We start from the raw sequence: 26,453 nt of genomic DNA on the forward strand, positions 1-26,453 counted from the left end.
CCACAGAAAACTGCAGCAAAGTCAGCCGAGCAGCAGCGCCGTCACTATTGCGAACTCTATTTTTCAGCAGGGGTCTCGCCCCCATGGAGGGGGGGAAGCTGCACCGCTCCTGGAAACACTGCAATACCAGGTGGATGCATGGAGTGGACGGGGCAAGCCCCTGCTCCATCTCCCTGTCCCAAAAATCAATTTAATATTTGGTCCCCAGATAGGGGACGTATCACATATTAAACTGATAAGAACAGATTTTTTTTTATTTTTTTTTTTTTATTTCCAAAATATACTTTATTCATAAAAATCTGTAAAAATTACATTGCCAAACAGTTTCCAAACAGCACAAAAAAATACAAACATTGCAAAAGAGATCAGTTTCTTTCAATAATGTCATGAGTTTCTTCCCAACCCTTCCGTTTCACAATTGTCATGTCAATTACAGTTTTACATTTACAGCAATTGAGAATATTAACGATACAGTTCGAGGGGCTTCCCATGGTTCCAGCCCCTCAGTCCAGCTTGGTGGAGGAACCTTACACTGTGGTCTTTCCCCATTGAGCCTTTGCTGCGGCTGCCCCAAGCTTTAGTGCGTCCCTCAGCACGTAGTCCTGGACCTTGGAATGTGCCAGTCTGCAACATTCGGTGGTGGACAACTCTTTGCGCTGGAAGACCAGCAAGTTTCGGGCAGACCAAAGGGCGTCTTTCACCGAATTGATAGTCCTCCAGCAGCAGTTGATGTTTGTCTCGGTGTGCGTCCCTGGGAACAGCCCGTAGAGCACAGACTCCTGTGTTACAGAGCTGCTTGGGATGAACCTTGACAAAAACCACTGCATCTCTTTCCACACCTGCTTTGCAAAGGCACATTCCAGGAGGAGGTGGGCGACCGTCTCTTCCCCACCACAGCCAACGCGGGGGCACTGTGCGGAGGGGGCGAGACTTCGGGTGTGCATGAAGGATCTGACGGGGAGGGCCCTTCTCACCACCAGCCAAGCTACGTCTTGGTGCTTGTTTGAAAGTTCTGGTGATGAGGCATTCCGCCAAATGACTTTGACGGTCTGCTTGGGGAACCATCCGACAGGATCCACCGTTTCCTTTTCCCGTAGGGCCTTGAGGACATTCCGTGCAGACCACTGCCTGATGGACCGGTAGTCAAAGGTGTTTTTCCGCAGAAACTGCTCCACGAAGGATAGGTGGTACGGCACGTCCCAACTGCACGGAGCGTTCCGCGGCAATGTGACCAGGCCCATCCTTCGCAACACCGGGGACAGATAGAACCTCAGCACGTAGTGACACTTGGAGTTTGCGTACTGGGGATCTACACATAGCTTGATGCAGCCGCACACGAAGGTGGTCATCAGGATGAGGGCCACGTTGGGTACATTTTTCCCGCCCTTGTCCAGAGATTTGAACATCGTGTCCCTCTGGACCCGGTCCATTTTAGATCCCCAGACGAAGCGGAAAATGGCTCGGGTGACTGCCACGGCGCAGGAGTGGGGTATGGGCCAGACCTGCGCCACGTAGAGCAACAACGTGAGCGCCTCGCACCTGATGACCAGGTTCTTACCCACAATGGAGAGAGATCGCTGCCCCCACATGCCCAACTTTTGTCGTACCTTGGCTACTCGCTCCTCCCATGTTTTGGTGCACGCCCCGGCACTTCCGAACCATATCCCCAGCACCTTCAGGTAATCTGACCTGACGCTGAAGGGGACAAAGGATCGGTCAGCCCAGTTCCCAAAGAACATGGCCTCGCTCTTGCCGTGGTTAACTTTGGCTCCCGAGGCCAGTTCGAACTGGTCGCAGATGCTCATCAGTCTGCGCACGGACAGCGGATCCGAGCAGAAGACGGCGACGTCATCCATGTACAGGGAGGTTTTGACCTGAGTGCCTCCGCTGCCTGGGATTGTCACCCCTCTTATGCTCGCATCCTTCCTAATAGACTCAGCAAAGGGTTCAATACAGCAAACAAACAAGACCGGGGACAGAGGACAGCCCTGTCTGACTCCAGATTTGATCGGGAAACTTTCAGATTCCCACCCGTTGATTGACACTGCGCTACTGATGTTTGTGTAGAGCAGTTGGATCCAATTGCAGATTCCCTCCCCAAACCCCATTTTGGAAAGCACGTCCATCATGTAGGTGTGCGATATCCTGTCAAAAGCCTTCTCCTGGTCCAGACTGATGAGGCAGGTGTCCACCCTCCTGTCCCGTACGTAGGCGATCGTATCCCTGAGTAGCGCGAGGCTATCAGAGATCTTCCTGCCGGGTACAGTACAGGTCTGATCGGGGTGAATCACCAGCTCCAGAGCAGACTTGACTCGACTGGCTATGACTTTGGACAGAATCTTGTAATCAACATTAAGCAGTGAGATGGGCCGCCAATTTCTGATTTCTACCCTCTCCCCCTTCTGCTTGTAAATGAGGGTGATGATGCCTTTCCTCATGGATTCTGACATGCTACCGGCCAGGAGCATACTCTCGTATACTTCCAGCAGGTCCGGGCCGACCCAGTCCCACAGGGCCGAGTACAACTCGACCGGTAAGCCGTCGCTCCCGGGAGTTTTACTCGCCTCGAAAGACTCGACGGCCTTTGTCAGCTCGTCCAGAGTTAGCGGCTTGTCCAGTCCCTCCCTCCTGCTGTCATCTAAGACCTCTGTGATAGATGACAGGAAGGACTGGGGGGCTCTGCTGTCTGTGGGCTTCGCGTCATACAGCCCAGCATAAAAGGATTTGCTGATCCTTAGTATGTCGGACTGCGAAGACGTTACCGAGCCATCTTCTTCCTTCAGGCTGCTGATAACAGAGCTCTCTCTGTGTACCTTTTGGAAGAAGTAACGCGAGCACGTCTCATCCTGCTCGATGGAGCGGACTCTGGACCGGAAGATGATCTTGGAGGCCTCCTTGGCAAAGAGCGAGGCCTGCTGGCTCTTCACCTCTTGGAGGTCCTCCTTGACCTCGACCCCCATTGACTGCAACCGGAGTAGATTTTGCATAATTTTCTGGAGTCGGGACAGTTCCCTCTGTCTCTCTCTCGCCTTCTGAACACCTTTGTGGATGAAGAACCTCTTGATGTTCTCCTTAATCGCTTCCCACCAGTGAACTGGAGACTCAAAGAGGGGTTTCACGGTCCTCCAACCTTTGTAATCCCTTTTGAGTTCCTCAACGTTCTCTGGGGTCAGCAGTGTCACATTGAGCTTCCACGTCCCTCTGCCAACCCGCTGGTCGTCCTGTAAGTGACAGTCGGCCAGTAAGAGGCAGTGGTCGGAGAAGAACACCGGCTTGACGTCGGTGGATCCGACCGTGACAGCACGGGACACAAACAGGAAGTCAATCCTGGAACGGGCAGACCCGTCCGATCTTGACCATGTGTATCTGCGCTGCGCTCCGTCTGCAGGTTTGCTGAAGACGTCGTGCAGTTTGGCATCCTTAACTGTTTCTATGAGGAATCTGGACGTAGCGTCCAGTTTGCTGTCGTCACTGCCGGATCGTCCAGCCGCATCGATGATGCAGTTGAAGTCACCGCCTAGGATGACCGGCCTGGACGTCGCCAGCAGCAGTGGGAGCTGCTGGAAGACGGTCAGCCGCTCGCTGCGTTGTACCGGGGCGTACACGTTGATCAACCGGAGCGGAGCGTTGTTGTACATCACGTCTGCTACGAGGAGGCGGCCGCCCACCACCTCCTTAACTTCGGAGATGGTGAAGTTACCTCCCCGCAGCAGAATACCCAGGCCGGAGGAACGGCAGTCATTACCCCCCGACCAGATCGATGGCCCGTGGGACCACCATCGCGACCACTGCCTGTAGGTGCTGAGGTGTGGTATTCCACACTCCTGCAGAAACAGTAGGTCAGCTTTGACCTTGGCAAGGTAATCCAAGGTTGAAACACATCGCGTAGTAGATTTAATGCTACGCACATTAATGGAAGCAATTCTTACACCCATTTTTTACTAAAAATTAGTTGTTGCTTCCCATACCATTTGTCCTCGCTAGTCCCAGTCCTTCCCCTTCGGGATGTTCCTGCATACCCATCGTATGCGCAAGCAGTTTTACGTTGGTTGGGCTCAGAAACCCCTCCTGATTTTTCCTGCAGGTTTTGTGCCGCTCGGGTGACATCGGGGGGGTCTTGTAGGCAGAGAGGATTGGGTTGTCCTCAGCTGCTTCCATCTGTTCCTCCTCGAAAACATCACAGCTCCCGGTCTCCCGGAGCTCAGGTGCGCCAGACGTGTCTTTGCTCCCGGTGTCCCGGAGCTGAGATGCGTTGGCCACGTCGTTACGTGTGGGGAATTGGGGTTGGGGCACGCCGGGCCCATCACAGCTTCCAGTGCCCGGGGGCTGGGATGCTTGATCATCCATCTCGGAGTTCTGCCGCCTCTTTTGAAGGGGCTGTCGTTCCAGCATTTCCCCGTCCAGTGAAGAGGAGTTGTTGCAGTCTGATTCAGAAGAAAGCCTCCTCTTGCCACTGGTTTGGGTGGTGGCTTTGGGATGTTTTTTCTTTGTGGTTTTCCTCTGGACCACTTGCCACTGACCTGTTTGTCCATCTGCTGCCTCCTCCTCCATTGATTCTGTCTGTGGAGGAGGGGTTTCCGGGCGCTGGGTAGGTGCTGGGTCGTTGGTTTCAGCCGCCTCCCCTTCCTTCTCAGGTTGAAGTTCCTCACTGCGGAGAAGGTTGCTGGTCTCCTTTCGAACAGCGGACGCCTTCGTCGAACCTTCGCCCGGCCATTCCTTGGACCTTGCCGCCTGAGCATAGCTGAGACAACGTTTGGGGCAGGTCTTGTAGAGATGGCCTGCCGCACCGCACAAGTTGCAACACTTAGTCTGCTTACAGTCCTTGGTCTGATGGCCTTCCTCCTTGCAGTTCTTGCAAACAACCGTGCTGCAGTTGGCTGCCATGTGACCAAATTTGCCACAGGTGCGACAAACTCTGGGCTGCCCAGCGTAGACCAAGAAGCCTCGACTTCCCCCGATAGCGAAGCTGGAGGGAGGGTGGATGATGGCTCCACTGGGATCTACCTTCAAGGTCACCTTGACCTGCCGCTTGCTGGTCCAGATCCCAAAGGGGTCCTTGACATCAGTGCTGCTGCCGGCCACCTCGACGTACCTGGCGAGAAAGGTGAGTACATCCACCACCGGAACATGGGGGTTGTAGAGGTGAATCGTCACCACCCGGTCCCGTTGCGATGGAAGCGTGAAGAGCGGCTCCGCTGTGAGGATCGACAGTGGAGCCCGGTCCCCTTTCTCCTTGAACGCCTTCAGGAACTTGATGCATCCCGCCACGTTCCGGAACGTCACGTCGAAGTATCCACTGCTGGGGAAATCCTGCAGGCAGAAGACATCCGTCGCTTGAAATCCGCAGCAATCGAAGAGAATTTTCTTGATGAAGAAGGTGCGATCGACCGGTGCATCTCCTTCCTTGTCCTTCACGACCACCCGAACGGTGTTGCGCACTCCCTGGCCCGAAGCTCGAAAATTGGTTATAGCCATTTCACTCAAAGCTTCCCCAGGATCAAAAGGCAATGATCATGGTCTTTTCTCAATCAAATAAGCACTGATAAGAACAGATACTTTTTTTTTTTTTTTTTTTATTTCCAAAATATACTTTATTCATAAAAATCTGTAAAAATTACATTGCCAAACAGTTTCCAAACAGCACCAAAAAATACAAACATTGCAAGGGAGATCAGTTTCCTTCAATACTGTCATGAGTTTCTTCCCAACCCTTCCGTTTCTCAATTGTCATGTCAATTACAGTTTTACATTTACAGCAATTCAGAATATTAATGATACAGTTCGAGGGGTTTCCCATGGATCCAGCCCCTCAGTCTAGCTTGGTGGGGGAACCTTACACTGTGGTCTTTCCCCATTGAGCCTTTGCTGCGGCTGCCCCAAGCTTTAGTGCGTCCCTCAGCACGTAGTCCTGGACCTTGGAATGTGCCAGTCTGCAACATTCGGTGGTGGACAACTCTTTGCGCTGGAAGACCAGCAAGTTTCGGGCAGACCAAAGGGCGTCTTTCACCGAATTGATAGTCCTCCAGCAGCAGTTGATGTTTGTCTCGGTGTGCGTCCCTGGGAACAGCCCGTAGAGCACAGACTCCTGTGTTACAGAGCTGCTTGGGACGAACCTTGACAAAAACCACTGCATCTCTTTCCACACCTGCTTTGCAAAGCCACATTCCAGGAGGAGGTGGGCGACCGTCTCTTCCCCACCACAGCCAACGCGGGGGCACTGTGCGGAGGGGGCGAGACTTCGGGTGTGCATGAAGGATCTGACGGGGAGGGCCCTTCTCACCACCAGCCAAGCTACGTCTTGGTGCTTGTTTGAAAGTTCTGGTGATGAGGCATTCCGCCAAATGACTTTGACGGTCTGCTCGGGGAACCATCCGACAGGATCCACCGTTTCCTTTTCCCGTAGGGCCTTGAGGACATTCCGTGCAGACCACTGCCTGATGGACCGGTGGTCAAAGGTGTTTTTCCGCAGAAACTGCTCCACGAAGGATAGGTGGTACGGCACGTCCCAACTGCACGGAGCGTTCCGCGGCAATGTGACCAGGCCCATCCTTCGCAACACCGGGGACAGATAGAACCTCAGCACGTAGTGACACTTGGAGTTTGCGTACTGGGGATCTACACATAGCTTGATGCAGCCGCACACGAAGGTGGTCATCAGGATGAGGGCCACGTTGGGTACATTTTTCCCGCCCATGTCCAGAGATTTGAACATCGTGTCCCTCCGGACCCGGTCCATTTTAGATCCCCAGACGAAGCGGAAAATGGCTCGGGTGACTGCCACGGCGCAGGAGTGGGGTATGGGCCAGACCTGCGCCACGTAGAGCAACAACGTGAGCGCCTCGCACCTGATGACCAGGTTCTTACCCACAATGGAGAGAGATCGCTGCCCCCACATGCCCAACTTTTGTCGTACCTTGGCTACTCGCTCCTCCCATGTTTTGGTGCACGCCCCGGCCCTTCCGAACCATATCCCCAGCACCTTCAGGTAATCTGACCTGACGGTGAAGGGGACAAAGGATCGGTCAGCCCAGTTCCCAAAGAACATGGCCTCGCTCTTGCCGTGGTTAACTTTGGCTCCCGAGGCCAGTTCGAACTGGTCGCAGATGCTCATCAGTCTGCGCACGGACAGCGGATCCGAGCAGAAAACGGCGACGTCATCCATGTACAGGGAGGTTTTGACCTGAGTGCCTCCGCTGCCTGGGATTGTCACCCCTCTTATGCTCGCATCCTTCCTAATAGACTCAGCAAAGGGTTCAAAACAGCAAACAAACAAGACCGGGGACAGAGGACAGCCCTGTCTGACTCCAGATTTGATCGGGAAACTTTCAGATTCCCACCCGTTGATTGACACTGCGCTACTGATGTTTGTGTAGAGCAGTTGGATCCAATTGCAGATTCCCTCCCCAAACCCCATTTTGGAAAGCACGTCCATCATGTAGGTGTGCGATATCCTGTCAAAAGCCTTCTCCTGGTCCAGGCTGATGAGGCAGGTGTCCACCCTCCTGTCCCGTACGTAGGCGATCGTATCCCTGAGTAGCGCGAGGCTATCAGAGATCTTCCTGCCGGGTACAGTACAGGTCTGATCGGGGTGAATCACCAGCTCCAGAGCAGACTTGACTCGACTGGCTATGACTTTGGACAGAATCTTGTAATCAACATTAAGCAGTGAGATGGGCCGCCAATTTCTGATTTCTACCCTCTCCCCCTTCTGCTTGTAAATGAGGGTGATGATGCCTTTTCTCATGGATTCTGACATGCTACCGGCCAGGAGCATACTCTCGTATACTTCCAGCAGGTCCGGGCCGACCCAGTCCCACAGGGCCGAGTACAACTCGACCGGTAAGCCGTCGCTCCCGGGAGTTTTACTCGCCTCGAAAGACTCGACGGCCTTTGTCAGCTCGTCCAGAGTTAGCGGCTTGTCCAGTCCCTCCCTCCTGCTGTCATCTAAGACCTCCGTGATAGATGACAGGAAGGACTGGGAGGCTCTGCTGTCTGTGGGCTTCGCGTCATACAGCCCAGCATAAAAGGATTTGCTGATCCTTAGTATGTCGGACTGCGAAGACGTTACCGAGCCATCTTCTTCCTTCAGGCTGCTGATAACAGAGCTCTCTCTGTGTACCTTTTGGAAGAAGTAACGCGAGCACGTCTCATCCTGCTCGATGGAGCGGACTCTGGACCGGAAGATGATCTTGGAGGCCTCCTTGGCAAAGAGCGAGGCCTGCTGGCTCTTCACCTCTTGGAGGTCCTCCTTGACCTCGACCCCCATTGACTGCAACCGGAGTAGATTTTGCATAATTTTCTGGAGTCGGGACAGTTCCCTCTGTCTCTCTCTCGCCTTCTGAACACCTTTGTGGATGAAGAACCTCTTGATGTTCTCCTTAATCGCTTCCCACCAGTGAACTGGAGACTCAAAGAGGGGTTTCACGGTCCTCCAACCTTTGTAATCCCTTTTGAGTTCCTCAACGTTCTCTGGGGTCAGCAGTGTCGCATTGAGCTTCCACGTCCCTCTGCCAACCCGCTGGTCGTCCTGTAAGTGACAGTCGGCCAGTAAGAGGCAGTGGTCGGAGAAGAACACCGGCTTGACGTCGGTGGATCCGACCGTGACAGCACGGGAAACAAACAGGAAGTCAATCCTGGAACGGGCAGACCCGTCCGATCTTGACCATGTGTATCTGCGCTGCGCTCCGTCTGCAGGTTTGCTGAAGACGTCGTGCAGTTTGGCATCCTTAACTGTTTCTACTAGGAATCTGGACGTAGCGTCCAGTTTGCTGTCGTCACTGCCGGATCGTCCAGCCGCATCGATGATGCAGTTGAAGTCACCGCCGAGGATGACCGGCCTGGACGTCGCCAGCAGCAGTGGGAGCTGCTGGAAGACGGTCAGCCGCTCGCTGCGTTGTACCGGGGCGTACACGTTGATCAACCGGAGCGGAGCGTTGTTGTACATCACGTCTGCTACGAGGAGGCGGCCGCCCACCACCTCCTTAACTTCGGAGATGGTGAAGTTACCTCCCCGCAGCAGAATACCCAGGCCAGAGGAACGGCAGTCATTACCCCCCGACCAGATCGATGGCCCGTGGGACCACCATCGCGACCACTGCCTGTAGGTGCTGAGGTGTGGTATTCCACACTCCTGCAGAAACAGTAGGTCAGCTTTGACCTTGGCAAGGTAATCCAAGGTTGAAACACATCGCGTAGTCGATTTAATGCTACGCACATTAATGGAAGCAATTCTTACACCCATTTTTTACTAAACATTAGTTGTTGCTTCCCATACCATTTGTCCTCGCTAGTCCCAGTCCTTCCCCTTCGGGATGTTCCTGCATACCCATCGTATGCGCAAGCAGTTTCACGTTGGTTGGGCTCAGAAACCCCTCCTGATTTTTCCTGCAGGGTTTGTGCCGCTCGGGTGACATCGGGGGTGTCTTGTAGGCAGAGAGGATTGGGTTGTCCTCAGCTGCTTCCATCTGTTCCTCCTCGAAAACATCACAGCTCCCGGTCTCCCGGAGCTCAGGTGCGCCAGACGTGTCTTTGCTCCCGGTGTCCCGGAGCTGAGATGCGTTGGCCACGTCGTTACGTGTGGGGCATTGGGGTTGGGGCACGCTGGGCCCATCACAGCTTCCAGTGCCCGGGGGCTGGGATGCTTTATCATCCATCTCGGAGTTCTGCCGCCTCTTTTGAAGGGGCTGTCGTTCCAGCATTTCCCCGTCCAGTGAAGAGGAGTTGTTGCAGTCTGATTCAGAAGAGAGCCTCCTCTTGCCACTGGTTTGGGTGGTGGCTTTGGGATGTTTTTTCTTTGTGGTTCTCCTCTGGACCACTTGCCACTGACCTGTTTGTCCATCTGCTGCCTCCTCCTCCATTGATTCTGTCTGTGGGGGAGGGGTTTCCGGGCGCTGGGTAGGTGCTGGGTCGTTGGTTTCAGCCGCCTCCCCTTCCTTCTCAGGTTGAAGTTCCTCACTGCGGAGAAGGTTGCTGGTCTCCTTTCGAACAGCGGACGCCTTCGTCGAACCTTCGCCCGGCCATTCCTTGGACCTTGCCGCCTGAGCATAGCTTTGACAACGTTTGGGACAGGTCTTGTAGAGATGGCCTGCCGCACCGCACAAGTTGCAACACTTAGTCTGCTTACAGTCCTTGGTCTGATGGCCTTCCTCCTTGCAGTTCTTGCAAACAACCGTGCTGCAGTTGGCTGCCATGTGACCAGATTTGCCACAGGTGCGACAAACTCTGGGCTGCCCAGCGTAGACCAAGAAGCCTCGACTTCCCCCGATAGCGAAGCTGGAGGGAGGGTGGATGATGGCTCCACTGGGATCTACCTTCAAGGTCACCTTGACCTGCCGCTTGCTGGTCCAGATCCCAAAGGGGTCCTTGACATCAGTGCTGCTGCCGGCCACCTCGACGTACCTGGCGAGAAAGGTGAGTACATCCACCACCGGAACATGGGGGTTGTAGAGGTGAATCGTCACCACCCGGTCCCGTTGTGACGGAAGCGTGAAGAGCGGCTCCGCTGTGAGGATCGACAGTGGCGCCCGGTCCCCTTTCTCCTTGAACGCCTTCAGGAACTTGATGCATCCCGCCACGTTCCGGAACGTCACGTCGAAGTATCCACTGCTGGGGAAATCCTGCAGGCAGAAGACGTCCGTCGCTTGAAATCCGCAGCAATCGAAGAGAATTTTCTTGATGAAGAAGGTGCGATCGACCGGTGCATCTCCTTCCTTGTCCTTCACGACCACCCGAACGGTGTTGCGCACTCCCTGGCCCGAAGCTCGAAAATTGGTTATAGCCATTTTACTCAAAGCTTCCCCAGGATCAAAAAGCAATGATCATGGTCTCTTCTCAATCAAATAAGCACTGATAAGAACAGATACTACACTTGATCTTAGCCAAAAGGCCGAGAAGCGATGGCCCTAAAACTGCGTTTGCTGCGCGCGTCAGGCCCGGCGTGCGGCCTCTACGTCAAAGTAGCCGCCGGGTGGGCGAGCCTCGGGCGAAAGAGGCGACGGCGGGCGGTCTTTGAGCCAGAGCTCCTTTTGTTGCCGGGCCTTGCAAGCAGAAAGGAAAGCACGCGTGCATGCCACGCGCAGCCATTCCTCGCGCTTCTGCGCGAGGCATTGCGCAGGAACAAAGACACGCGCGCGCGCTGGGCAGCAAAGGGTGGCCTGCAACTGCGGGGCAATCCAACAGGGGGCAGCGTAGCGCCCAGGGAAAACTGCAGCAAAGTCAGCCGAGCAGCAGCGCCGTCACTATTGCGAACTCTATTTTTCAGCAGGGGTCTCGCCCCCATGGAGGGGGGGAAGCTGCACCGCTCCTGGAAACACTGCAATACCAGGTGGATGCATGGAGTGGACGGGGCAAGCCCCTGCTCCATCTCCCTGTCCCAAAAATCAATTTAATATTTGGTCCCCAGATAGGGGACGTATCAGATATTAAACTGATAAGAACAGATTTTTTTTTTTTTTTTTTTTTTATTTCCAAAATATACTTTATTCATAAAAATCTGTAAAAATTACATTGCCAAACAGTTTCCAAACAGCACGAAAAAATACAAACATTGCAAAAGAGATCAGTTTCTTTCAATAATGTCATGAGTTTCTTCCCAACCCTTCCGTTTCACAATTGTCATGTCAATTACAGTTTTACATTTACAGCAATTGAGAATATTAACGATACAGTTCGAGGGGCTTCCCATGGTTCCAGCCCCTCAGTCCAGCTTGGTGGGGGAACCTTACACTGTGGTCTTTCCCCATTGAGCCTTTGCTGCGGCTGCCCCAAGCTTTAGTGCGTCCCTCAGCACGTAGTCCTGGACCTTGGAATGTGCCAGTCTGCAACATTCGGTGGTGGACAACTCTTTGCGCTGGAAGACCAGCAAGTTTCGGGCAGACCAAAGGGCGTCTTTCACCGAATTGATAGTCCTCCAGCAGCAGTTGATGTTTGTCTCGGTGTGCGTCCCTGGGAACAGCCCGTAGAGCACAGACTCCTGTGTTACAGAGCTGCTTGGGATGAACCTTGACAAAACCCACTGCATCTCTTTCCACACCTGCTTTGCAAAGGCACATTCCAGGAGGAGGTGGGCGACCGTCTCTTCCCCACCACAGCCAACGCGGGGGCACTGTGCGGAGGGGGCGAGACTTCGGGTGTGCATGAAGGACCTGACGGGGAGGGCCCTTCTCACCACCAGCCAAGCTACGTCTTGGTGCTTGTTTGAAAGTTCTGGTGATGAGGCATTCCGCCAAATGACTTTGACGGTCTGCTCGGGGAACCATCCGACAGGATCCACCGTTTCCTTTTCCCGTAGGGCCTTGAGGACATTCCGTGCAGACCACTGCCTGATGGACCGGTGGTCAAAGGTGTTTTTCCGCAGAAACTGCTCCACGAAGGATAGGTGGTACGGCGCCGCCCAACTGCACGGTGCGTTCCGCGGCAATGTGACCAGGCCCATCCTTCGCAACACCGGGGACAGATAGAACCTCAGCACGTAGTGACACTTGGAGTTTGCGTACTGGGGATCTACACATAGCTTGATGCAGCCGCACACGAAGGTGGTCATCAGGATGAGGGCCACGTTGGGTACATTTTTCCCGCCCATGTCCAGAGATTTGAACATCGTGTCCCTCCGGACCCGGTCCATTTTAGATCCCCAGACGAAGCGGAAAATGGCTCGGGTGACTGCCACGGCGCAGGAGTGGGGTATGGGCCAGACCTGCGCCACGTAGAGCAACAACGTGAGCGCCTCGCACCTGATGACCAGGTTCTTACCCACAATGGAGAGAGATCGCTGCCCCCACATGCCCAACTTTTGTCGTACCTTGGCTACTCGCTCCTCCCATGTTTTGGTGCACGCCCCGGCACTTCCGAACCATATCCCCAGCACCTTCAGGTAATCTGACCTGACGGTGAAGGGGACAAAGGATCGGTCAGCCCAGTTCCCAAAGAACATGGCCTCGCTCTTGCCGTGGTTAACTTTGGCTCCCGAGGCCAGTTCGAACTGGTCGCAGATGCTCATCAGTCTGCGCACGGACAGCGGATCCGAGCAGAAGACGGCGACGTCATCCATGTACAGGGAGGTTTTGACCTGAGTGCCTCCACTGCCTGGGATTGTCACCCCTCTTATGCTCGCATCCTTCCTAATAGACTCAGCAAAGGGTTCAATACAGCAAACAAACAAGACCGGGGAAAGAGGACAGCCCTGTCTGACTCCAGATTTGATCGGGAAACTTTCAGATTCCCACCCGTTGATTGACACTGCGCTACTGATGTTTGTGTAGAGCAGTTGGATCCAATTGCAGATTCCCTCCCCAAACCCCATTTTGGAAAGCACGTCCATCATGTAGGTGTGCGATATCCTGTCAAAAGCCTTCTCCTGGTCCAGGCTGATGAGGCAGGTGTCCACCCTCCTGTCCCGTACGTAGGCGATCGTATCCCTGAGTAGCGCGAGGCTATCAGAGATCTTCCTGCCGGGTACAGTACAGGTCTGATCGGGGTGAATCACCAGCTCCAGAGCAGACTTGACTCGACTGGCTATGACTTTGGACAGAATCTTGTAATCAACATTAAGCAGTGAGATGGGCCGCCAATTTCTGATTTCTACCCTCTCCCCCTTCTGCTTGTAAATGAGGGTGATGATGCCTTTTCTCATGGATTCTGACATGCTACCGGCCAGGAGCATACTCTCGTATACTTCCAGCAGGTCCGGGCCGACCCAGTCCCACAGGGCCGAGTACAACTCGACCGGTAAGCCATCGCTCCCGGGAGTTTTACTCGCCTCGAAAGACTCGACGGCCTTTGTCAGCTCGTCCAGAGTTAGCGGCTTGTCCAGTCCCTCCCTCCTGCTGTCATCTAAGACCTCTGTGATAGATGACAGGAAGGACTGGGAGGCTCTGCTGTCTGTGGGCTTCGCGTCATACAGCCCAGCATAAAAGGATTTGCTGATCCTTAGTATGTCGGACTGCGAAGACGTTACCGAGCCATCTTCTTCCTTCAGGCTGCTGATAACAGAGCTCTCTCTGTGTACCTTTTGGAAGAAGTAACGCGAGCATGCCTCATCCTGCTCGATGGAGCGGACTCTGGACCGGAAGATGATCTTGGAGGCCTCCTTGGCAAAGAGCGAGGCCTGCTGGCTCTTCACCTCTTGGAGGTCCTCCTTGACCTCGACCCCCATTGACTGCAACCGGAGTAGATTTTGCATAATTTTCTGGAGTCGGGACAGTTCCCTCTGTCTCTCTCTCGCCTTCTGAACACCTTTGTGGATGAAGAACCTCTTGATGTTCTCCTTTATCGCTTCCCACCAGTGAACTGGAGACTCAAAGAGGGGTTTCACGGTCCTCCAACCTTTGTAATCCCTTTTGAGTTCCTCAACGTTCTCTGGGGTCAGCAGTGTCGCATTGAGCTTCCACGTCCCTCTGCCAACCCGCTGGTCGTCCTGTAAGTGACAGTCGGCCAGTAAGAGGCAGTGGTCGGAGAAGAACACCGGCTTGACGTCGGTGGATCCGACCGTGACAGCACGGGAAACAAACAGGAAGTCAATCCTGGAACGGGCAGACCCGTCCGATCTTGACCATGTGTATCTGCGCTGCGCTCCGTCTGCAGGTTTGCTGAAGACGTCGTGCAGTTTGGCATCCTTAACTGTTTCTATGAGGAATCTGGACGTAGCGTCCAGTTTGCTGTCGTCACTGCCGGATCGTCCAGCCGCATCGATGATGCAGTTGAAGTCACCGCCTAGGATGACCGGCCTGGACGTCGCCAGCAGCAGTGGGAGCTGCTGGAAGACGGTCAGCCGCTCGCTGCGTTGTACCGGGGCGTACACGTTGATCAACCGGAGCGGAGCGTTGTTGTACATCACGTCTGCTACGAGGAGGCGGCCGCCCACCACCTCCTTAACTTCGGAGATGGTGAAGTTACCTCCCCGCAGCAGAATACCCAGGCCGGAGGAACGGCAGTCATTACCCCCCGACCAGATCGATGGCCCGTGGGACCACCATCGCGACCACTGCCTGTAGGTGCTGAGGTGTGGTATTCCACACTCCTGCAGAAACAGTAGGTCAGCTTTGACCTTGGCAAGGTAATCCAAGGTTGAAACACATCGCGTAGTCGATTTAATGCTACGCACATTAATGGAAGCAATTCTTACACCCATTTTTTACTAAAAATTAGTTGTTGCTTCCCATACCATTTGTCCTCGCTAGTCCCAGTCCTTCCCCTTCGGGATGTTCCTGCATACCCATCGTATGCGCAAGCAGTTTCACGTTGGTTGGGCTCAGAAACCCCTCCTGATTTTTCCTGCAGGGTTTGTGCCGCTCGGGTGACATCGGGGGGGTCTTGTAGGCAGAGAGGATTGGGTTGTCCTCAGCTGCTTCCATCTGTTCCTCCTCGAAAACATCACAGCTCCCGGTCTCCCGGAGCTCAGGTGCGCCAGACGTGTCTTTGCTCCCGGTGTCCTGGAGCTGAGATGCGTTGGCCACGTCGTTACGTGTGGGGCATTGGGGTTGGGGCACGCTGGGCCCATCACAGCTTCCAGTGCCCGGGGGCTGGGATGCTTTATCATCCATCTCGGAGTTCTGCCGCCTCTTTTGAAGGGGCTGTCGTTCCAGCATTTCCCCGTCCAGTGAAGAGGAGTTGTTGCAGTCTGATTCAGAAGAGAGCCTCCTCTTGCCACTGGTTTGGGTGGTGGCTTTGGGATGTTTTTTCTTTGTGGTTCTCCTCTGGACCACTTGCCACTGACCTGTTTGTCCATCTGCTGCCTCCTCCTCCATTGATTCTGTCTGTGGGGGAGGGGTTTCCGGGCGCTGGGTAGGTGCTGGGTCGTTGGTTTCAGCCGCCTCCCCTTCCTTCTCAGGTTGAAGTTCCTCACTGCGGAGAAGGTTGTTGGTCTCCTTTCGAACAGCGGACGCCTTCGTCGAACCTTCGCCCGGCCATTCCTTGGACCTTGCCGCCTGAGCATAGCTTTGACAACGTTTGGGACAGGTCTTGTAGAGATGGCCTGCCGCACCGCACAAGTTGCAACACTTAGTCTGCTTACAGTCCTTGGTCTGATGGCCTTCCTCCTTGCAGTTCTTGCAAACAACCGTGCTGCAGTTGGCTGCCATGTGACCAGATTTGCCACAGGTGCGACAAACTCTGGGCTGCCCAGCGTAGACCAAGAAGCCTCGACTTCCCCCGATAGCGAAGCTGGAGGGAGGGTGGATGATGGCTCCACTGGGATCTACCTTCAAGGTCACCTTGACCTGCCGCTTGCTGGTCCAGATCCCAAAGGGGTCCTTGACATCAGTGCTGCTGCCGGCCACCTCGACGTACCTGGCGAGAAAGGTGAGTACATCCACCACCGGAACATGGGGGTTGTAGAGGTGAATCGTCACCACCCGGTCCCGTTGTGACGGAAGCGTGAAGAGCGGCTCCGCTGTGAGGATCGACAGTGGTGCCCGGTCCCCTTTCTCCTTGAACGCCTTCAGGAACTTGATGCATCCCGCCACGTTCCGGAACGTCACGTCAAAGTATCCACTGCTGGGGAAATCCTGCAGGCAGAAGACGTCCGTCGCTTGAAATCCGCAGCAATCGAAGAGAATTTTCTTGATGAAGAAGGTGCGATCGACCGGTGCATCTCCTTCCTTGTCCTTCACGACCACCCGAACGGTGTTGCGCACTCCCTGGCCCGAAGCTCGAAAATTGGTTATAGCCATTTTACTCAAAGCTTCCCCAGGATCAAAAAGCAATGATCATGGTCTCTTCTCAATCAAATAAGCACTGATAAGAACAGATTTTTTTTTTTTTTTTTAATTTCCAAAATATACTTTATTCATAAAAATCTGTAAAAATTACATTGCCAAACAGTTTCCAAACAGCACGAAAAAATACAAACATTGCAAAAGAGATCAGTTTCTTTCAATAATGTCATGAGTTTCTTCCCAACCCTTCCGTTTCACAATTGTCATGTCAATTACAGTTTTACATTTACAGCAATTGAGAATATTAACGATACAGTTCGAGGGGCTTCCCATGGTTCCAGCCCCTCAGTCCAGCTTGGTGGGGGAACCTTACACTGTGGTCTTTCCCCATTGAGCCTTTGCTGCGGCTGCCCCAAGCTTTAGTGCGTCCCTCAGCACGTAGTCCTGGACCTTGGAATGTGCCAGTCTGCAACATTCGGTGGTGGACAACTCTTTGCGCTGGAAGACCAGCAAGTTTCGGGCAGACCAAAGGGCGTCTTTCACCGAATTGATAGTCCTCCAGCAGCAGTTGATGTTTGTCTCGGTGTGCGTCCCTGGGAACAGCCCGTAGAGCACAGACTCCTGTGTTACAGAGCTGCTTGGGATGAACCTTGACAAAACCCACTGCATCTCTTTCCACACCTGCTTTGCAAAGGCACATTCCAGGAGGAGGTGGGCGACCGTCTCTTCCCCACTGATAAGAACAGATACTACACTTGATCTTAGCCAAAAGGCCGAGAAGCGATGGCCCTAAAACTGCGTTTGCTGCGCGCGTCAGGCCCGGCGTGCGGCCTCTACGTCAAAGTAGCCGCCGGGTGGGCGAGCCTCGGGCGAAAGAGGCGACGGCGGGCGGTCTTTGAGCCAGAGCTCCTTTTGTTGCCGGGCCTTGCAAGCAGAAAGGAAAGCACGCGTGCATGCCACGCGCAGCCATTCCTCGCGCTTCTGCGCGAGGCATTGCGCAGGAAAAAAGACAACCGCGCGCGCTGGGCAGCAAAGGGCGGCCTGCAACTGCTGGGCAATCCAACAGGGGGCAGCGTAGCGCCCACAGAAAACTGCAGCAAAGTCAGCCGAGCAGCAGCGCCGTCACTATTGCGAACTCTATTTTTCAGCAGGGGTCTCGCCCCCATGGAGGGGGGAAGCTGCACCGCTCCTGGAAACACTGCAATACCAGGTGGATGCATGGAGTGGACGGGGCAAGCCCCTGCTCCATCTCCCTGTCCCAAAAATCAATTTAATATTTGGTCCACAGATAGGGGACGTATCAGATATTAAACTGATAAGAACAGATACTACACTTGATCTTAGCCAAAAGGCCGAGAAGCGATGGCCGTAAAACTGCGTTTGCTGCGCGCGTCAGGCCCGGCGTGCGGCCTCTACGTCAAAGTAGCCGCCGGGTGGGCGAGCCTCGGGCGAAAGAGGCGACGGCGGGCGGTCTTTGAGCCAGAGCTCCTTTTGTTGCCGGGCCTTGCAAGCAGAAAGGAAAGCACGCGTGCATGCCACGCGCAGCCATTCCTCGCGCTTCTGCGCGAGGCATTGCGCAGAAACAAAGACACGCGCGCGCGCGCTGGGCAGCAAAGGGCGGCCTGCAACTGCGGGGCAATCCAACAGGGGGCAGCGTAGCGCCCAGGGAAAACTGCAGCAAAGTCAGCCGAGCAGCAGCGCCGTCACTATTGCGAACTCTATTTTTCAGCAGGAGTCTCGCCCCCATGGAGGGGGGAAGCTGCACCGCTCCTGGAAACACTGCAATACCAGGTGGATGCATGGAGTGGACGGGGCAAGCCCCTGCTCCATCTCCCTGTCCCAAAAATCAATTTAATATTTGGTCCCCAGATAGGGGACGTATCACATATTAAACTGATAAGAACAGATACTACACTTGATCTTAGCCAAAAGGCCGAGAAGCGATGGCCCTAAAACTGCGTTTGCTGCGCGCGTCAGGCCCGGCGTGCGGCCTCTACGTCAAAGTAGCCGCCGGGTGGGCGAGCCTCGGGCGAAAGAGGCGACGGCGGGCGGTCTTTGAGCCAGAGCTCCTTTTGTTGCCGGGCCTTGCAAGCAGAAAGGAAAGCACGCGTGCATGCCACGCGCAGCCATTCCTCGCGCTTCTGCGCGAGGCATTGCGCAGGAACAAAGACACGCGCGCGCGCTGGGCAGCAAAGGGCGGCCTGCAACTGCGGGGCAATCCAACAGGGGGCAGCGTAGCGCCCAGGGAAAACTGCAGCAAAGTCAGCCGAGCAGCAGCGCCGTCACTATTGCGAACTCTATTTTTCAGCAGGGGTCTCGCCCCCATGGAGGGGGGGAAGCTGCACCGCTCCTGGAAACACTGCAATACCAGGTGGATGCATGGAGTGGACGGGGCAAGCCCCTGCTCCATCTCCCTGTCCCAAAAATCAATTTAATATTTGGTCCCCAGATAGGGGACGTATCACATATTTAACTGATAAGAACAGATACTACACTTGATCTTAGCCAAAAGGCCGAGAAGCGATGGCCGTAAAACTGCGTTTGCTGCGCGCGTCAGGCCCGGCGTGCGGCCTCTACGTCAAAGTAGCCGCCGGGTGGGCGAGCCTCGGGCGAAAGAGGCGACGGCGGGCGGTCTTTGAGCCAGAGCTCCTTTTGTTGCCGGGCCTTGCAAGCAGAAAGGAAAGCACGCGTGCATGCCACGCGCAGCCATTCCTCGCGCTTCTGCGCGAGGCATTGCGCAGGAACAAAGACACGCGCGCGCGCTGGGCAGCAAAGGGCGGCCTGCAACTGCGGGGCAATCCAACAGGGGGCAGCGTAGCGCCCAGGGAAAACTGCAGCAAAGTCAGCCGAGCAGCAGCGCCGTCACTATTGCGAATTCTATTTTTCAGCAGGGGTCTCGCCCCCATGGAGGGGGGAAGCTGCACCGCTCCTGGAAACACTGCAATACCAGGTGGATGCATGGAGTGGACGGGGCAAGCCCCTGCTCCATCTCCCTGTCCCAAAAATCAATTTAATATTTGGTCCCCAGATAGGGGACGTATCAGATATTAAACTGATAAGAACAGATACTACACTTGATCTTAGCCAAAAGGCCGAGAAGCGATGGCCCTAAAACTGCGTTTGCTGCGCGCGTCAGGCCCGGCGTGCGGCCTCTACGTCAAAGTAGCCGCCGGGTGGGCGAGCCTCGGGCGAAAGAGGCGACGGCGGGCGGTCTTTGAGCCAGAGCTCCTTTTGTTGCCGGGCCTTGCAAGCAGAAAGGAAAGCACGCGTGCATGCCACGCGCAGCCATTCCTCGCGCTTCTGCGCGAGGGCATTGCGCAGGAACAAAGACACGCGCGCGCTGGGCAGCAAAGGGCGGCCTGCAACTGCGGGGCAATCCAACAGGGGGCAGCGTAGCGCCCACAGAAAACTGCAGCAAAGTCAGCCGAGCAGCAGCGCCGTCACTATTGCGAACTCTATTTTTCAGCAGGGGTCTCGCCCCCATGGAGGGGGGGAAGCTGCACCGCTCCTGGAAACACTGCAATACCAGGTGGATGCATGGAGTGGACGGGGCAAGCCCCTGCTCCATCTCCCTGTCCCAAAAATCAATTTAATATTTGGTCCCCAGATAGGGGACGTATCACATATTAAACTGATAAGGACAGATACTACACTTGATCTTAGCCAAAAGGCCGAGAAGCGATGGCCCTAAAACTGCGTTTGCTGCGCGCGTCAGGCCCAGCGTGCGGCCTCAACGTCAAAGTAGCCGCCGGGTGGGCGAGCCTCGGGCGAAAGAGGCGACGGCGGGCGGTCTTTGAGCCAGAGCTCCTTTTGTTGCCGGGCCTTGCAAGCAGAAAGGAAAGCACGCGTGCATGCCACGCGCAGCCATTCCTCGCGCTTCTGCGCGAGGCATTGCGCAGGAACAAAGACACGCGCGCGCGCTGGGCAGCAAAGGGCGGCCTGCAACTGCGGGGCAATCCAACAGGGGGCAGCGTAGCGCCCAGGGAAAACTGCAGCAAAGTCAGCCGAGCAGCAGCGCCGTCACTATTGCGAACTCTATTTTTCAGCAGGGGTCTCGCCCCCATGGAGGGGGGGAAGCTGCACCGCTCCTGGAAACACTGCAATACCAGGTGGATGCATGGAGTGGACGGGGCAAGCCCCTGCTCCATCTCCCTGTCCCAAAAATCAATTTAATATTTGGTCCCCAGATAGGGGACGTATCACATATTAAACTGATAAGAACAGATACTTTTTTTTTTTTTTTATTTCCAAAATATACTTTATTCATAAAAATCTGTAAAAATTACATTGCCAAACAGTTTCCAAACAGCACCAAAAAATACAAACATTGCAAGGGAGATCAGTTTCCTTCAATACTGTCATGAGTTTCTTCCCAACCCTTCCGTTTCTCAATTGTCATGTCAATTACAGTTTTACATTTACAGCAATTCAGAATATTAATGATACAGTTCGAGGGGTTTCCCATGGATCCAGCCCCTCAGTCTAGCTTGGTGGGGGAACCTTACACTGTGGTCTTTCCCCATTGAGCCTTTGCTGCGGCTGCCCCAAGCTTTAGTGCGTCCCTCAGCACGTAGTCCTGGACCTTGGAATGTGCCAGTCTGCAACATTCGGTGGTGGACAACTCTTTGCGCTGGAAGACCAGCAAGTTTCGGGCAGACCAAAGGGCGTCTTTCACCGAATTGATAGTCCTCCAGCAGCAGTTGATGTTTGTCTCGGTGTGCACAGATACTACACTTGATCTTAGCCAAAAGGCCGAGAAGCGATGGCCCTAAAACTGCGTTTGCTGCGCGCGTCAGGCCCGGCGTGCGGCCTCTACGTCAAAGTAGCCGCCGGGTGGGCGAGCCTCGGGCGAAAGAGGCGACGGCGGGCGGTCTTTGAGCCAGAGCTCCTTTTGTTGCCGGGCCTTGCAAGCAGAAAGGAAAGCACGCGTGCATGCCACGCGCAGCCATTCCTCGCGCTTCTGCGCGAGGCATTGCGCAGGAAAAAAGACAACCGCGCGCGCTGGGCAGCAAAGGGCGGCCTGCAACTGCTGGGCAATCCAACAGGGGGCAGCGTAGCGCCCAAGGAAAACTGCAGCAAAGTCAGCCGAGCAGCAGCGCCGTCACTATTGCGAACTCTATTTTTCAGCAGGGGTCTCGCCCCCATGGAGGGGGGAAGCTGCACCGCTCCTGGAAACACTGCAATACCAGGTGGATGCATGGAGTGGACGGGGCAAGCCCCTGCTCCATCTCCCTGTCCCAAAAATCAATTTAATATTTGGTCCACAGATAGGGGACGTATCAGATATTAAACTGATTTTTTTTTTTATTTCCAAAATATACTTTATTCATAAAAATCTGTAAAAATTACATTGCCAAACAGTTTCCAAACAGCACCAAAAAATACAAACATTGCAAGGGAGATCAGTTTCCTTCAATACTGTCATGAGTTTCTTCCCAACCCTTCCGTTTCTCAATTGTCATGTCAATTACAGTTTTACATTTACAGCAATTCAGAATATTAATGATACAGTTCGAGGGGTTTCCCATGGATCCAGCCCCTCAGTCTAGCTTGGTGGGGGAACCTTACACTGTGGTCTTTCCCCATTGAGCCTTTGCTGCGGCTGCCCCAAGCTTTAGTGCGTCCCTCAGCACGTAGTCCTGGACCTTGGAATGTGCCAGTCTGCAACATTCGGTGGTGGACAACTCTTTGCGCTGGAAGACCAGCAAGTTTCGGGCAGACCAAAGGGCGTCTTTCACCGAATTGATAGTCCTCCAGCAGCAGTTGATGTTTGTCTCGGTGTGCGTCCCTGGGAACAGCCCGTAGAGCACAGACTCCTGTGTTACAGAGCTGCTTGGGACGAACCTTGACAAAAACCACTGCATCTCTTTCCACACCTGCTTTGCAAAGCCACATTCCAGGAGGAGGTGGGCGACCGTCTCTTCCCCACCACAGCCAACGCGGGGGCACTGTGCGGAGGGGGCGAGACTTCGGGTGTGCATGAAGGATCTGACGGGGAGGGCCCTTCTCACCACCAGCCAAGCTACGTCTTGGTGCTTGTTTGAAAGTTCTGGTGATGAGGCATTCCGCCAAATGACTTTGACGGTCTGCTCGGGGAACCATCCGACAGGATCCACCGTTTCCTTTTCCCGTAGGGCCTTGAGGACATTCCGTGCAGACCACTGCCTGATGGACCGGTGGTCAAAGGTGTTTTTCCGCAGAAACTGCTCCACGAAGGATAGGTGGTACGGCACGTCCCAACTGCACGGAGCGTTCCGCGGCAATGTGACCAGGCCCATCCTTCGCAACACCGGGGACAGATAGAACCTCAGCACGTAGTGACACTTGGAGTTTGCGTACTGGGGATCTACACATAGCTTGATGCAGCCGCACACGAAGGTGGTCATCAGGATGAGGGCCACGTTGGGTACATTTTTCCCGCCCATGTCCAGAGATTTGAACATCGTGTCCCTCCGGACCCGGTCCATTTTAGATCCCCAGACGAAGCGGAAAATGGCTCGGGTGACTGCCACGGCGCAGGAGTGGGGTATGGGCCAGACCTGCGCCACGTAGAGCAACAACGTGAGCGCCTCGCACCTGATGACCAGGTTCTTACCCACAATGGAGAGAGATCGCTGCCCCCACATGCCCAACTTTTGTCGTACCTTGGCTACTCGCTCCTCCCATGTTTTGGTGCACGCCCCGGCCCTTCCGAACCATATCCCCAGCACCTTCAGGTAATCTGACCTGACGGTGAAGGGGACAAAGGATCGGTCAGCCCAGTTCCCAAAGAACATGGCCTCGCTCTTGCCGTGGTTAACTTTGGCTCCCGAGGCCAGTTCGAACTGGTCGCAGATGCTCATCAGTCTGCGCACGGACAGCGGATCCGAGCAGAAAACGGCGACGTCATCCATGTACAGGGAGGTTTTGACCTGAGTGCCTCCGCTGCCTGGGATTGTCACCCCTCTTATGCTCGCATCCTTCCTAATAGACTCAGCAAAGGGTTCAAAACAGCAAACAAACAAGACCGGGGACAGAGGACAGCCCTGTCTGACTCCAGATTTGATCGGGAAACTTTCAGATTCCCACCCGTTGATTGACACTGCGCTACTGATGTTTGTGTAGAGCAGTTGGATCCAATTGCAGATTCCCTCCCCAAACCCCATTTTGGAAAGCACGTCCATCATGTAGGTGTGCGATATCCTGTCAAAAGCCTTCTCCTGGTCCAGGCTGATGAGGCAGGTGTCCACCCTCCTGTCCCGTACGTAGGCGATCGTATCCCTGAGTAGCGCGAGGCTATCAGAGATCTTCCTGCCGGGTACAGTACAGGTCTGATCGGGGTGAATCACCAGCTCCAGAGCAGACTTGACTCGACTGGCTATGACTTTGGACAGAATCTTGTAATCAACATTAAGCAGTGAGATGGGCCGCCAATTTCTGATTTCTACCCTCTCCCCCTTCTGCTTGTAAATGAGGGTGATGATGCCTTTTCTCATGGATTCTGACATGCTACCGGCCAGGAGCATACTCTCGTATACTTCCAGCAGGTCCGGGCCGACCCAGTCCCACAGGGCCGAGTACAACTCGACCGGTAAGCCGTCGCTCCCGGGAGTTTTACTCGCCTCGAAAGACTCGACGGCCTTTGTCAGCTCGTCCAGAGTTAGCGGCTTGTCCAGTCCCTCCCTCCTGCTGTCATCTAAGACCTCCGTGATAGATGACAGGAAGGACTGGGAGGCTCTGCTGTCTGTGGGCTTCGCGTCATACAGCCCAGCATAAAAGGATTTGCTGATCCTTAGTATGTCGGACTGCGAAGACGTTACCGAGCCATCTTCTTCCTTCAGGCTGCTGATAACAGAGCTCTCTCTGTGTACCTTTTGGAAGAAGTAACGCGAGCACGTCTCATCCTGCTCGATGGAGCGGACTCTGGACCGGAAGATGATCTTGGAGGCCTCCTTGGCAAAGAGCGAGGCCTGCTGGCTCTTCACCTCTTGGAGGTCCTCCTTGACCTCGACCCCCATTGACTGCAACCGGAGTAGATTTTGCATAATTTTCTGGAGTCGGGACAGTTCCCTCTGTCTCTCTCTCGCCTTCTGAACACCTTTGTGGATGAAGAACCTCTTGATGTTCTCCTTAATCGCTTCCCACCAGTGAACTGGAGACTCAAAGAGGGGTTTCACGGTCCTCCAACCTTTGTAATCCCTTTTGAGTTCCTCAACGTTCTCTGGGGTCAGCAGTGTCGCATTGAGCTTCCACGTCCCTCTGCCAACCCGCTGGTCGTCCTGTAAGTGACAGTCGGCCAGTAAGAGGCAGTGGTCGGAGAAGAACACCGGCTTGACGTCGGTGGATCCGACCGTGACAGCACGGGAAACAAACAGGAAGTCAATCCTGGAACGGGCAGACCCGTCCGATCTTGACCATGTGTATCTGCGCTGCGCTCCGTCTGCAGGTTTGCTGAAGACGTCGTGCAGTTTGGCATCCTTAACTGTTTCTACTAGGAATCTGGACGTAGCGTCCAGTTTGCTGTCGTCACTGCCGGATCGTCCAGCCGCATCGATGATGCAGTTGAAGTCACCGCCGAGGATGACCGGCCTGGACGTCGCCAGCAGCAGTGGGAGCTGCTGGAAGACGGTCAGCCGCTCGCTGCGTTGTACCGGGGCGTACACGTTGATCAACCGGAGCGGAGCGTTGTTGTACATCACGTCTGCTACGAGGAGGCGGCCGCCCACCACCTCCTTAACTTCGGAGATGGTGAAGTTACCTCCCCGCAGCAGAATACCCAGGCCAGAGGAACGGCAGTCATTACCCCCCGACCAGATCGATGGCCCGTGGGACCACCATCGCGACCACTGCCTGTAGGTGCTGAGGTGTGGTATTCCACACTCCTGCAGAAACAGTAGGTCAGCTTTGACCTTGGCAAGGTAATCCAAGGTTGAAACACATCGCGTAGTCGATTTAATGCTACGCACATTAATGGAAGCAATTCTTACACCCATTTTTTACTAAACATTAGTTGTTGCTTCCCATACCATTTGTCCTCGCTAGTCCCAGTCCTTCCCCTTCGGGATGTTCCTGCATACCCATCGTATGCGCAAGCAGTTTCACGTTGGTTGGGCTCAGAAACCCCTCCTGATTTTTCCTGCAGGGTTTGTGCCGCTCGGGTGACATCGGGGGTGTCTTGTAGGCAGAGAGGATTGGGTTGTCCTCAGCTGCTTCCATCTGTTCCTCCTCGAAAACATCACAGCTCCCGGTCTCCCGGAGCTCAGGTGCGCCAGACGTGTCTTTGCTCCCGGTGTCCCGGAGCTGAGATGCGTTGGCCACGTCGTTACGTGTGGGGCATTGGGGTTGGGGCACGCTGGGCCCATCACAGCTTCCAGTGCCCGGGGGCTGGGATGCTTTATCATCCATCTCGGAGTTCTGCCGCCTCTTTTGAAGGGGCTGTCGTTCCAGCATTTCCCCGTCCAGTGAAGAGGAGTTGTTGCAGTCTGATTCAGAAGAGAGCCTCCTCTTGCCACTGGTTTGGGTGGTGGCTTTGGGATGTTTTTTCTTTGTGGTTCTCCTCTGGACCACTTGCCACTGACCTGTTTGTCCATCTGCTGCCTCCTCCTCCATTGATTCTGTCTGTGGGGGAGGGGTTTCCGGGCGCTGGGTAGGTGCTGGGTCGTTGGTTTCAGCCGCCTCCCCTTCCTTCTCAGGTTGAAGTTCCTCACTGCGGAGAAGGTTGCTGGTCTCCTTTCGAACAGCGGACGCCTTCGTCGAACCTTCGCCCGGCCATTCCTTGGACCTTGCCGCCTGAGCATAGCTTTGACAACGTTTGGGACAGGT

General features: G+C 54.7%; 8 non-coding genes and 4 pseudogenes across 8 annotated transcripts; all 12 read right to left on the minus strand.

The window, feature by feature from the left end:
- Positions 1–93: 93 nt before the first annotated feature.
- LOC137354454 (U2 spliceosomal RNA) lies at positions 94–282 on the minus strand. The gene has a single exon (XR_010970447.1). It is a non-coding gene; the product is annotated as a U2 spliceosomal RNA (small nuclear RNA).
- A 10,506-nt stretch (positions 283–10,788) lies between these two features.
- On the minus strand, positions 10,789–10,897 carry LOC137354566 (U2 spliceosomal RNA; annotated as a pseudogene).
- A 389-nt stretch (positions 10,898–11,286) lies between these two features.
- LOC137354376 (U2 spliceosomal RNA) lies at positions 11,287–11,474 on the minus strand. Its single transcript, XR_010970403.1, has one exon. It is a non-coding gene; the product is annotated as a U2 spliceosomal RNA (small nuclear RNA).
- A 5,816-nt stretch (positions 11,475–17,290) lies between these two features.
- Positions 17,291–17,437, minus strand: LOC137354715 (U2 spliceosomal RNA; annotated as a pseudogene).
- Positions 17,438–17,825: 388 nt separating this feature from the next.
- Positions 17,826–18,016, minus strand: LOC137353931 (U2 spliceosomal RNA). The gene has a single exon (XR_010970081.1). It is a non-coding gene; the product is annotated as a U2 spliceosomal RNA (small nuclear RNA).
- A 390-nt stretch (positions 18,017–18,406) lies between these two features.
- LOC137354074 (U2 spliceosomal RNA) lies at positions 18,407–18,597 on the minus strand. Its single transcript, XR_010970223.1, has one exon. It is a non-coding gene; the product is annotated as a U2 spliceosomal RNA (small nuclear RNA).
- A 389-nt stretch (positions 18,598–18,986) lies between these two features.
- LOC137354122 (U2 spliceosomal RNA) lies at positions 18,987–19,177 on the minus strand. Its single transcript, XR_010970271.1, has one exon. It is a non-coding gene; the product is annotated as a U2 spliceosomal RNA (small nuclear RNA).
- Positions 19,178–19,565: 388 nt separating this feature from the next.
- Positions 19,566–19,756, minus strand: LOC137355213 (U2 spliceosomal RNA). The gene has a single exon (XR_010970849.1). It is a non-coding gene; the product is annotated as a U2 spliceosomal RNA (small nuclear RNA).
- A 388-nt stretch (positions 19,757–20,144) lies between these two features.
- Positions 20,145–20,335, minus strand: LOC137354105 (U2 spliceosomal RNA). Its single transcript, XR_010970254.1, has one exon. It is a non-coding gene; the product is annotated as a U2 spliceosomal RNA (small nuclear RNA).
- Positions 20,336–20,724: 389 nt separating this feature from the next.
- On the minus strand, positions 20,725–20,908 carry LOC137354397 (U2 spliceosomal RNA). Its single transcript, XR_010970410.1, has one exon. It is a non-coding gene; the product is annotated as a U2 spliceosomal RNA (small nuclear RNA).
- Positions 20,909–21,329: 421 nt separating this feature from the next.
- On the minus strand, positions 21,330–21,416 carry LOC137354827 (U2 spliceosomal RNA; annotated as a pseudogene).
- A 388-nt stretch (positions 21,417–21,804) lies between these two features.
- Positions 21,805–21,971, minus strand: LOC137354486 (U2 spliceosomal RNA; annotated as a pseudogene).
- Between the last annotated feature and the right edge of the window lie 4,482 nt (positions 21,972–26,453).

The sequence above is a fragment of the Heterodontus francisci genome, chromosome 41 (assembly GCF_036365525.1).
Source record: "Heterodontus francisci isolate sHetFra1 chromosome 41, sHetFra1.hap1, whole genome shotgun sequence".
NCBI classification, from domain to species: Eukaryota; Metazoa; Chordata; class Chondrichthyes; order Heterodontiformes; family Heterodontidae; genus Heterodontus; species Heterodontus francisci.